Source organism: Capricornis sumatraensis, chromosome 9 (assembly GCF_032405125.1).
Source record: "Capricornis sumatraensis isolate serow.1 chromosome 9, serow.2, whole genome shotgun sequence".
NCBI lineage: Eukaryota > Metazoa > Chordata > Mammalia > Artiodactyla > Bovidae > Capricornis > Capricornis sumatraensis.
The window spans coordinates 16,458,575-16,468,651 of record NC_091077.1 but is presented as its reverse complement, the minus strand read 5'-3'; positions in this window follow the sequence as shown (position 1 = coordinate 16,468,651).

Sequence of the window (10,077 nt, the reverse complement as noted above, 5' to 3'; positions counted from 1 at the left end):
GTCTGTTTTTTGGCTGCGGTGTGGGTCTTGAGGGATCTTAGTTCCCGGACCAAGGATTGAACTCATGCCCCCTTCAGTGGAAGCACAGCGTCTTAACCACTGAACTACCAGGGAGAACCCTGAAAGTCCTTACTTTTAACCAAGGCATTTTCCTCCCATACCATGAGGTGGGGGGAACACATGGAGGACAAAGTAAGGGGCAGCCCAGCTCTTGGGGCCCTGCTGGCCGAGGATGAGCTCTCTCTCAAGCCACTTTCTGCTGGGCTCTCCACCCCCGCACCCACCCTGCCCAGCATATCCAAACAACAAGAGCAGATGCTAAGGAGTTTTAAGGATGCTGGGGTGGTGATGTCCAGCCCCCTTCCTGGGAATCCCAGCTCAGCCATTAACTAGCTGCATGGCTTTGAGAAAGTGGCTAAAACACCTCTGGGCCTCTGTTTTCCCATTCGTAAAATGGGAGTGTTCTCAGTGACTACCTCACACGGCCGGGGTGACGACTGAGTGCTCCTCCCGCAGCTTTACCAAGATAAAGCTGACGTGTAGCGTTGCGTGGGTTTGAGGTGTGTAACGTGAGGATGTGACATGTCTATGCTGCAAAATGACTGCCACATAAAGCTGGTTAACAACCCCATCATCTCCCGTGATTATCTTTTCGTGTGTGTGGTGAGAACACTTAAGACCTTCTCTCTTAGCGACTTCCCAGCACACAGTACAGTGTCAGTTGTAATCACTGTGCTGTATGTTAGTTCCCCAGAATTTATTCATCTTCTAACTGAAAGTCTGTCCCCTTCGAGAAACATCTCCCCATGTCCCCCGTCCACCCAGCCCTTGGTCACCACTACTCTGTTCTCTGTTGCTCTGGCTCAGCTGTCTTAGATTTCACTAAGAAATAAATCTTTAAAAACAAAATCAAACTCATAGAAAGAGACTGGCGTTTGCCAGGGCCTGGGAAGTAAGAGAAATGGGTTAAGGCTTGTCGAAAGTTACGAACTTCCAGTTATGAGGGGAATAAATTCTGTCTGGGGGTGTAATGTACGACATACGGATGATGGTTAACAATACTGCATATTGTGTATTGAAAGGTTGCTAAGAAAGGAGAATTGAAAAGTTCTTGGAAATTCCCTGGCAGTCCAGTGGTTAGGGCTCCACCTTTTCACTGCCAAAGGTGCTGATTCAATCCCTGATCCGGGAACTAAGAGCCCATGAGCTGGGCAGCGTGGCCAACAGGAGAAATAAAGCTAAAAATCTCTCACAACACACAGGACAGCTATGTGAGGAGTTGGATATACTACCTAACCTTACTGTAGTTATCATTTTGCAAAGTATTGTCAACACAAATAATCAATAAATCGTCTGTGTGCATGCCAAGTCACTTCAGTTGTACCTGACTCTTCGCAACTCTGTGGACTATAGTCTGCTGGGTTCCTCTCTCCATGAGATTCTCCAGAAAGAATACTGGGTGGGTTTCCTACTCCAGGGCTCTTCTTCACCCAGGGATCAAACCTCCATCTCTTACATCTCCTGCATTGGAAGGCAGGTTCTTTAACCACTAGTGCCACCTGGGAAGCCCAAATCATCTCTAATAGAAATAGAAAAGAGTTTTTTTTCTTTTTTTTATTTTTTGGCCGACGCCACCCAGCTTGTGGCATCTTAGTTCCCTGACCAGGAATTGAAACTGGGCCCACAGCTGTGAGAGCGCAGACTCCTCACTACTTGACCGGTACGGAAGTCCAAGAGAAGAGTTTTATTTGTGCCAAACTGAGGAATATAGCCCAGAAGAGAGCCTCTCTGATGACTCCGAGGAACTGCCTCAGAGAAGCATGATTTTAGCTCTGTTGTATGTCTTGTTAAAACAAAGAACATCAAACAAGTCAGGGAGACACTCCTTCAAAGTTTCAAAGAAACACACTGGCACCTGCACAGTAAATCAGTGTCCTTGGCACCTGGGAAGGGCATCTCACTACTGAAGGAGGACCAGCGCTGGTGTCCCAGGAAGGGCGGCATTTAATTTTTATTTTGAACATGGACATTCTTGACTTCTGGTCAACGTGCCCTTTTCTTTAATAATAAAGCAGAAGTACAATGTAGCTTTGGTAGGCTAACAACAGGCTATTCTAGTTAGCATCAAGTTCAAGTTAACCCAGGTGGCCCAATGGTAAAGAATTCCGCTGGCCAATACGGGAGATACAAGTTCGATCCCTGGGTCAGGAAGAAGCCCTGGAGAAGGAAATGGCAACCTGCTCCAGTATTCTTTGCCTGGAAATTTTCATGGATAAAGGAGCCTGGCAGGCTACAGTCCATGGGGTCGCAAAGAGTTGCACACAACTGAGCACACACGTAGAAGCCAAGAATGACTTCCCCAAACCTCAATAATGGGAAGATTTCCTTTATCCGTATATATGTATTAAATCACTACTTTGTACATTGTAAGCTTATCTCCACACAGCTAGGAGAAAAAAGTAAGTAGATTCCACAGTTAAGTGAGATCAGACAGTATTTGTCTGTCTCCCTCTGACTTATTTCATCCAGTGTGTAATTTATGTGAATGGCTCGATGGACACGAGTCTGAGTGAACTCCGGGAGTTGGTGGTGGACGGGGAGGCCTGGCGTGCTACGATTCATGGGGTCACAAAGAGTCAGACACGACTGAGCGACTGAACTGAACTGACGTAGACAATGCATGATGAATGTTTTATAAACGTCTTTTTTGTTCATTATTTCCCCAGAATTTTCCCAATTGCTGACAGGGATCAAAGCTCCAAGTGGTCACTGAAGGTGGAGGGGCCCCCAACCCAGACTTCCTCTTCCTGTCCCAACCCCTCAACCTCCTCGGCCCTGGGGACTCCATCCTGGCCCCACAGGAATGGAACTTTCCCACTCTTGGGGCTATTTCCACACCCCCAGGAGCCTTTTCACAATATTCTTAGCAGGAGCTGTTGGTTAATTTCTGTTTTCAGATTTTGAGCAACTTTACAGAAAAAAAAATAAGGAAGCTTGCCTTGCTTTCTTGATGTCTACTGGGTTCCTCAGAAACCTTCAGCTCCTCCCCTGGAGGCCTTGGGCACTTCTTGTTCTGCCAGGGTCCCTGGCAGGGGGCGGAGGGTCACCATCCCACCTCCACCATCCTGGCTCAGCTGGCAGCTCCAGCGAGTCCCAGACCCTCACTTTTTTATTCTTTTTAAAAGCAGCTTTTGTTATTCAGTCACTAAGTCATGTCTGACGCTTTGCCACACCATGGATTGCAGCCCACGAGGCTCCCTCGTCCTTCACTATCTCCCAGAGTTTGCACAAACTCATGTCCATTGAGTCGGTGATGCCATCCAACCATCTCACACTCTGCTGCTCCCTTCTCCTGCCCTCAATCTTTCCCAGCATAAGGGTCTTTTGCAAGGAGTCGGCTCTTCACATCAGGTGGCCAAAGTATGAGAGCTTCAGCTTCAGCATCAGTCCTTCCAATGAATATTCAGGATTGATTTCCTTTAGGATTGACTAGTTTGATCGCCTTGCTGTCCAAGGGATTCTCAAGAGTCTTCTCCCAATACCACAGTTGGAAAGCATCAATTCTTCAACACTCAGCCTTCTTTATGGTCGAACTCTTACATCCCTCCATGACTACTGGAAAAAAACATAGCTTTGAGAAGCAGCTTTATTGAAGTATAATTTACATGCTACAACATTTATCCTTTATCCATTTCAGGTTACAGGACTCGATGATCTGCAGTAAAATTTCACAGGGTTGCGCAGCCATCACTGCAATCCAATTCTGGAGCATTTTCATTGCCCTTAAAAGGAATCCTGTGCTACTTTTCGGTCCCTGTCTATTCCTACTCCCATCCCTAGGCAACCACTTTCTGTCTGTGAATTTGCTTATTCTGGACATTCCATATAAATAGAATCATACACTATGTGGTGGTTTTTTTTTTTTAAGATTTTTTGATGTGGACCATTTTGAAAGTGTTTATTGAATTTGTTGCAATATTACGTCTGTTTTTCATGTCTTTGGTTTTTTGACTCCGAGGCAAATGGGATCTTAGCTTCCTGACCAGGGATGGAACTGTCACCCCTGCGTTAGAAAGCAAAATTTTAACCGCTGGACCACCAGGCAAGCCCCCCAGTATGTGTTCTTTTGCATCAAGCTTCTTTCACTTAGCATAGTGTGTTTGAGGTTTATTCATGTTGTAACAAGTATTTTGGGCTTCTCTGGTGGCTCAGATGGTAAAGAATCTGCCTGCAACGCTGGAGACCTGGGTTTGATCCCTGGGTTGGGAAGATCCCCTGGAGAAGGAAATGGCCACCCACTCCAGTCTTCTTGCCTGGAGAATTCCATGGACAGAGGAGCCTGGCATGCTGCAGTCCATGGGGTCACAGAGTCAGACACGACTTAGCAATTGAGCACACTTTTTTTTTTTTTTTAAGTAGAGCAAATTCAAGACCACAAACCTTTCCCTCCTGTCACTTGGGGAAGATAACACTTTAGAAAAGCCCCCTGCCCTGCATAGCATGAACTGAGAACCAACCCCTGCTGTGATGGGTTCCCAACCTCCCCTCCGGAACATCAGTGCTCACCACCCCAGGGGTGCCCTCCTGACTTTCCCAAGCCCTGCTGCTCACCTGAGGAATTCCCTTCTCACTTTGTGGGGCTCTCCTTCTTAGTACATCCTGGGAACTACACCACCTAGCCCAGAGCCAGACCCCTGTTGGGTATTCAATAATAATAATATATTATTACATCAAGACTATATTATTATAGTGTATATTAATATTACATCCATATATTATTATCACTGTGTCAGCCAGGGGTTCCTAAGTGTTGCCTCTAAGATTACACTGTGATCCAACAGTGACTCTGGCGTCTGTTTGCACCCCAGGCCTCCCTGATGAGCTCACATGTTCAGTTGTCTCCTGGGGATCCTGGGGACCTAAGCCACAGCCACAAGTAATAGGTAAAAAGCCTTAGGTTGCTACTTTCCCTACAAACCAAACTACAGTTGTTTCTGAGGGACAGTCCTTCTGAGGGACTTCCCTGGTGGTCCAGTGGCTAATACTCCATGCTCCCAGTGCAGGGGATCTGGGTTCAATCCCTGATCAGGGAACCAGATCTCATATGCTGCACCTAAAGACCTGGTGTGGCCAAATAAATACATATTAAAAAAATTAAAAAGAAGGATTCTAGCTGATTCCAGTGTGAGGAATGACAGGGATGAAAATAATCCTCAAGAGTTATTGGCAATAGATAGGTATATAGATTGGAATAGGAACTGGCAACTCACTCCAGTATTCTTGCCTGGAAAATTCCATGGACAGAGGAAGCTGGCGGGCTACAGTCCATGTGGTTGCAGAGTCTGACATGACTGAGCATGCACACACACAGTTACATCAAAGTGTTAGTCGCTCAGTTGTGTCCAACTCTTTTGCGACCCAATGGACCGTAGCCCACCAGGCTCCTCTGTCCATGGGATTCTCCAGGCAAGAATACTGGAGAGGGCTGCCATTTTCTCCTCCAGGGGATCTTCCCGACCCAGGAATCAAACCCAGATCTCCTGCATTGCAGCCAGATTCGTGACGGTCTGAGCCACCAGGGAAGTTTCAATACTGGGGGAAAAAAGATTTAGGAACTCCCTGGCTATCCAGTGGTTAGGACTCCTTGCTTTCCCTGCGGCCTGGGTTCACTCTCTGGTACAGGAACTAAGATCCTGCAAACCTCCAGGCACCACACACAAAAAAAAAAATTAAAAAAGGGAGATGGAAGGAATTCCCTGCGGGTCCAAGGTGCAGGCGGCAAGTTTCAATCCCTGGTAGGGGAACTAGGATCCTGAACGTCCCCAGGCAGAGAAAAAAAATTTTTTTAAGGTGTAAACTGGCAGGAATCCATGACTGCTAAAAAACCTTTATGCGGAGCGTTGTTGGGAATCAGAGACCTCCACGCTTGCCCTCACCCCAGCCACCGACTAACCATAGGGATATGACATCATGGAGCCCCTGACGTAATGCATCATGGAACGCAGAGAAGTTGGAGTTCACTCTCCTGAGAGGGTTTTGAGAAGTCTGTGCAACGCGTGTGGGGCACTTGGCGTAATACCTGGGGGCGTGGTCAGGACTGACACTACTGGCTGGCTGTTCTGGTCCATGGTGGGTGCGGTCCGTGAATATTCTTAGAATAAAATGCCCTTAGGTGGGAGATTTTTCATCATTTACGTACAAATAAGTGGCCAAGGCCGAGGCGATTTAAACAGAGTTTCGTTGGGGCTGAGAACTACGGAGTAATTCATGACCTACTCTCCCTCCTCCAACCCCCCTCCTCCCGCCCTGCCACCGCCGAGGTCTCTAATTAGGGTCACCCAAATTCCCGGTCACAGATGCTTTTTGATCTTTCGATCAAAGCAACCGGCAAGTTGAGCCACAGCGTCCCCTTGCGCTCAGAGTGCTTACCTGCCTAAGAGGGCCCCGGAGGGAACACCGTGACTTCCCAGTTCAGTTCAGATAAATTCAGTAGCTTAGTCGGGTCCAACTCTTTGCGACCCCATGAATAGCAGCACGCCAGGCCTCCCTGTCCCTCACCAACTCCCGGAGTCTACCCAAACCCATGTCCATCGGGTCGGTGATGCCATCCAGCCATCTCATCCTCTGTCATCCTCTTCTCCTCTTGCCCCCAAGCCCTCCCAGCATCAGGGTCTTTTCGAATGAGTCAACTCTTCGCATGAGGTGGCCAAAGTATTGGAGTTTCAGCTTCAACATCAGTCCTTCCAATGAACACCCAGGACTGTTCTCCTTTAGGATGGACTGGTTGGATTTCCTTGTAGTCCAAGGGACTCTCAAGAGTCTTCTCCAACACCACAGTTCAAAAGCATCAATTCTTCTGCGCTCAGCTTTCTTTATAGTCCAACTCTCACATCCATACATGACCACTGGAAAAACCATAGCTTTGACTAGATGGACCTTTGTTGGCAAAGTGGTGTCTCTGCTTTTTAATATGCTGTCTAGGTTGATGATAACTTTCCTTCCAAGGAGTGTGTCTTTTGATTTCATGGCTGCAATCACCATCTGCACTGATTTTGGAGCCCAAAAAAATAAAGTCTGACATGGTTTCCATTGTTTCCCCATCTATTTGCCATGAAGTGATGGGACCAGATGCCATGATCTTAGTTTTCTGAATGTTGACCTTCAAGCCAACTTTTTCACTCTCCTCCTTCACTTTCATCAAGAGGCTTTTTAGTTCCTCTTCACTTTCTGCCATAAGGGTGGTGTCATCTGCATATCTAAGGTTATTGATATTTCTCCTGGCAATCTTAATTCCAGCTTGTGCTTCCTCCAGCCCAGTGTTTCTCATGATGTACTCTGCATAGAAGTTAAGTAAGCAGGGTGACAATATACAGCCTTGACATACTCCTTTTCCTGTTTGGAACCAGTCTGTTATTCCATGTCCAGTTCTAACTGTTGCTTCCTGACCTGCATACAGGTTTCTCAAGAGGCAGGTCAGGTGGTCTGGTATTCCCATCTCTTTCAGAATTTTCCAGTTTATTGGGATCTACATAGTCAAAAGCTTTGGCATAGTCAATAAAGTAGAAACAGATGTTTTTTGGAACTCTCTTGCTTTTTCTATGATCCAGAGGATGCTGGCAATTTGATCTCTGGTTACTTTGCCTTTTGTAAAACCAGCTTGAACATCTGGAAGTTCACGGTTCTCGTATTGCTGAAGCCTGGTTTGGCCAGTTCAGTTCAGTCACTCAGTTGTGTCTGACTCTTTGAGACTCCATGAACTGCAGCACACCAGGCTTCCCTGTCCATCACCAACTCCCAGAGTTTACTCAAACTCATGTCCATCTAGTCAGTGATGTCATCCAAACATCTCATCCTCTGTCGTCCCCTTCTCCCCTCTTCAAACTTTCCCAGTATCAGGGTCTTTTCAATGAGTCAGTTCTTTGCATTAGGTGGCCAAAGTATTGGAGTTTCAGCTTCAGCATCGGTCCTTCCAATGAATATTCAGGACTGATTTCCTTTAGGATTGATTGGTTGGATCTCCTTGCAGTCCATGGGACTCTCAAGAGTCTTCTCCAACACCACAGTTCAAAAGCATCAGTTCTTCTGAGCTCAGCTTTTTTTATAGTCCAGCTCTCACATCCATATATGACTACTGGAAAAACCATAGCTTTGACTAGATGGACTTTTGTTTAATATGCTGTTTAGGTTGATCATAGCCTTTCTTCCAAGGAGCAGGCATCTTGTAAATTTCATGACTGCAGTCACCATCTGCAGTGATTCTGGAGCCCCCCAAAATAAAGCCTCTCACTGTTTCCATTATTTCCCCATCTATTTGCCATGAAGTGATTGGAATGGATGCCATGATCTTTGTTTTCTGAATGTTGAGTTTTAAGCCAACTTTTTCACTCTCCTCTTTCACTTTTCATCAAGAGGCTCTTTAGTTCTTCACTTTCTGCCATAAAGTTGGTGTCATCTGCATATCTGAGGTTACTGATATTTCTCTGGCTTCCCAGAGCAAGGTTTAAATGTTAAATTTTGAGGTCTATCTTCTCTGGTGAAGTAGTTAGAACCCACTCTTCCACTGCAGGGAGATGCGGGTTCCATCGCTGGTCAGGGAACTAAGGTGCCCCGCGGCCAAAACTAAACAATTTTTTTTTAAGTTAAACTTTTAAAACCATCTCCCTCCCATTGCGTCTCCCACCAGTTGAAAGGCCTGCCTGCTGAGTCTGTGAAGGGAGCCTCGCATCTAGGGCGGGATGTCTCAGGGGTCCGAGATGACCCACTTTCTTCCCTGCATCCTATCTACTTGAGGGCCTTGCATGTCCATCTTTCTGCCGTCAGGAGTTTCATGTAAGTCTTAGTTGTTGCTATTGTTGTTGCTTAGTCACTCAGTCATGTCCGACTCTTTTGTGACCCCATGGACTATAAGGCTGCCAGGCTCCTCTGTCCATGGGATTCTCCAGACAAGAATACTGGGGTGGGTTGCCATGCCCTCCTGCATCTCCTGCATTGGCAGGCAGATTCTTTCCCACTTAGCCACCAGAGAAGCCCTGTAAACCTCAGAAGAAATGCTGAATTGGAGGGGCTTTTGCTTCTCCAGGGCCCCAGCTGCAGAACTGTGTGTGTGATTTTTCTGGTTAGGGTGTCTTTAGATTTCTCCAGATTCTCAAAAGGAGAGGTGACCTCAGGAACCCCCTAGTGGTCCAGTGGTTAGGATTCCGTGCTCCCTATGCAGGGGGCAGGACTGTGATTCCCGGTTGGGGAAACTGGGATCCCGTTTGCTGCACAGCCTGCCCCCACCAAAAAAACAAGGATAGGTGACCTCAAAATCAGGGCCAAGTCTTCAGTGGGTGGGAAAGGAGGGGCCTAGGTGTCCCGTTTCTGCCCACACTCTCTTGGTCCCAACCTTAGATGGGCCACAACTCCAATTACAGGTGGGGTAGTGCTCTACCTGGAGGGGAGTGGTCACGAGATTCAGCTTATCCCCCCATCAGGGTCCCCTTCCCAGGCACCCATCCCAGCTGAGCCCCATCAACCACATTACACTTGGACCCCACCTGACCCTGCTGAGATACCTTCTGCAATTTCCCATCACTCCAGCAGGGGTCATATCCAGGGGTCATATTCTCACTCAGGCCCCAGGTGGCTATTAGACCTTGACCCCTTTCTCTTCACAGTAAGTGCCCCCTCCTCCAGGAAGCCTTCCCTGACTGCCCCAGGCTGAGTGGATTATGGTGTCCTCAGGGCTCCCTTAGCCCCATGTGGTACAGACTTCTGACCAGGATATGTGTCTGTGCCCCCAGAGGAAAGGGCCTTCATAGCTCTTATTCAGGCTGTAAAATTCACCTCATTTTAGCTGAGGGTTACGGACTGTGTCCCCAGAAAATTCATATGCTGGAGTCCTAAGCCCTATGTCTCAGAATGTGACTCTATTTGGAGATGAGACTTTCAGAAAGATCATTAAGTTGGGAGTTCCCTGGTGGTTCAGTGGCTAAGACTCCATGCTCTTAATGCAGGGGGCAGATGTTCCATCCCTGGTTGGGGAACTAGATCCCACATACTGCAACAAAAGATCCTGTGTGCTGCAATTAACAGGCG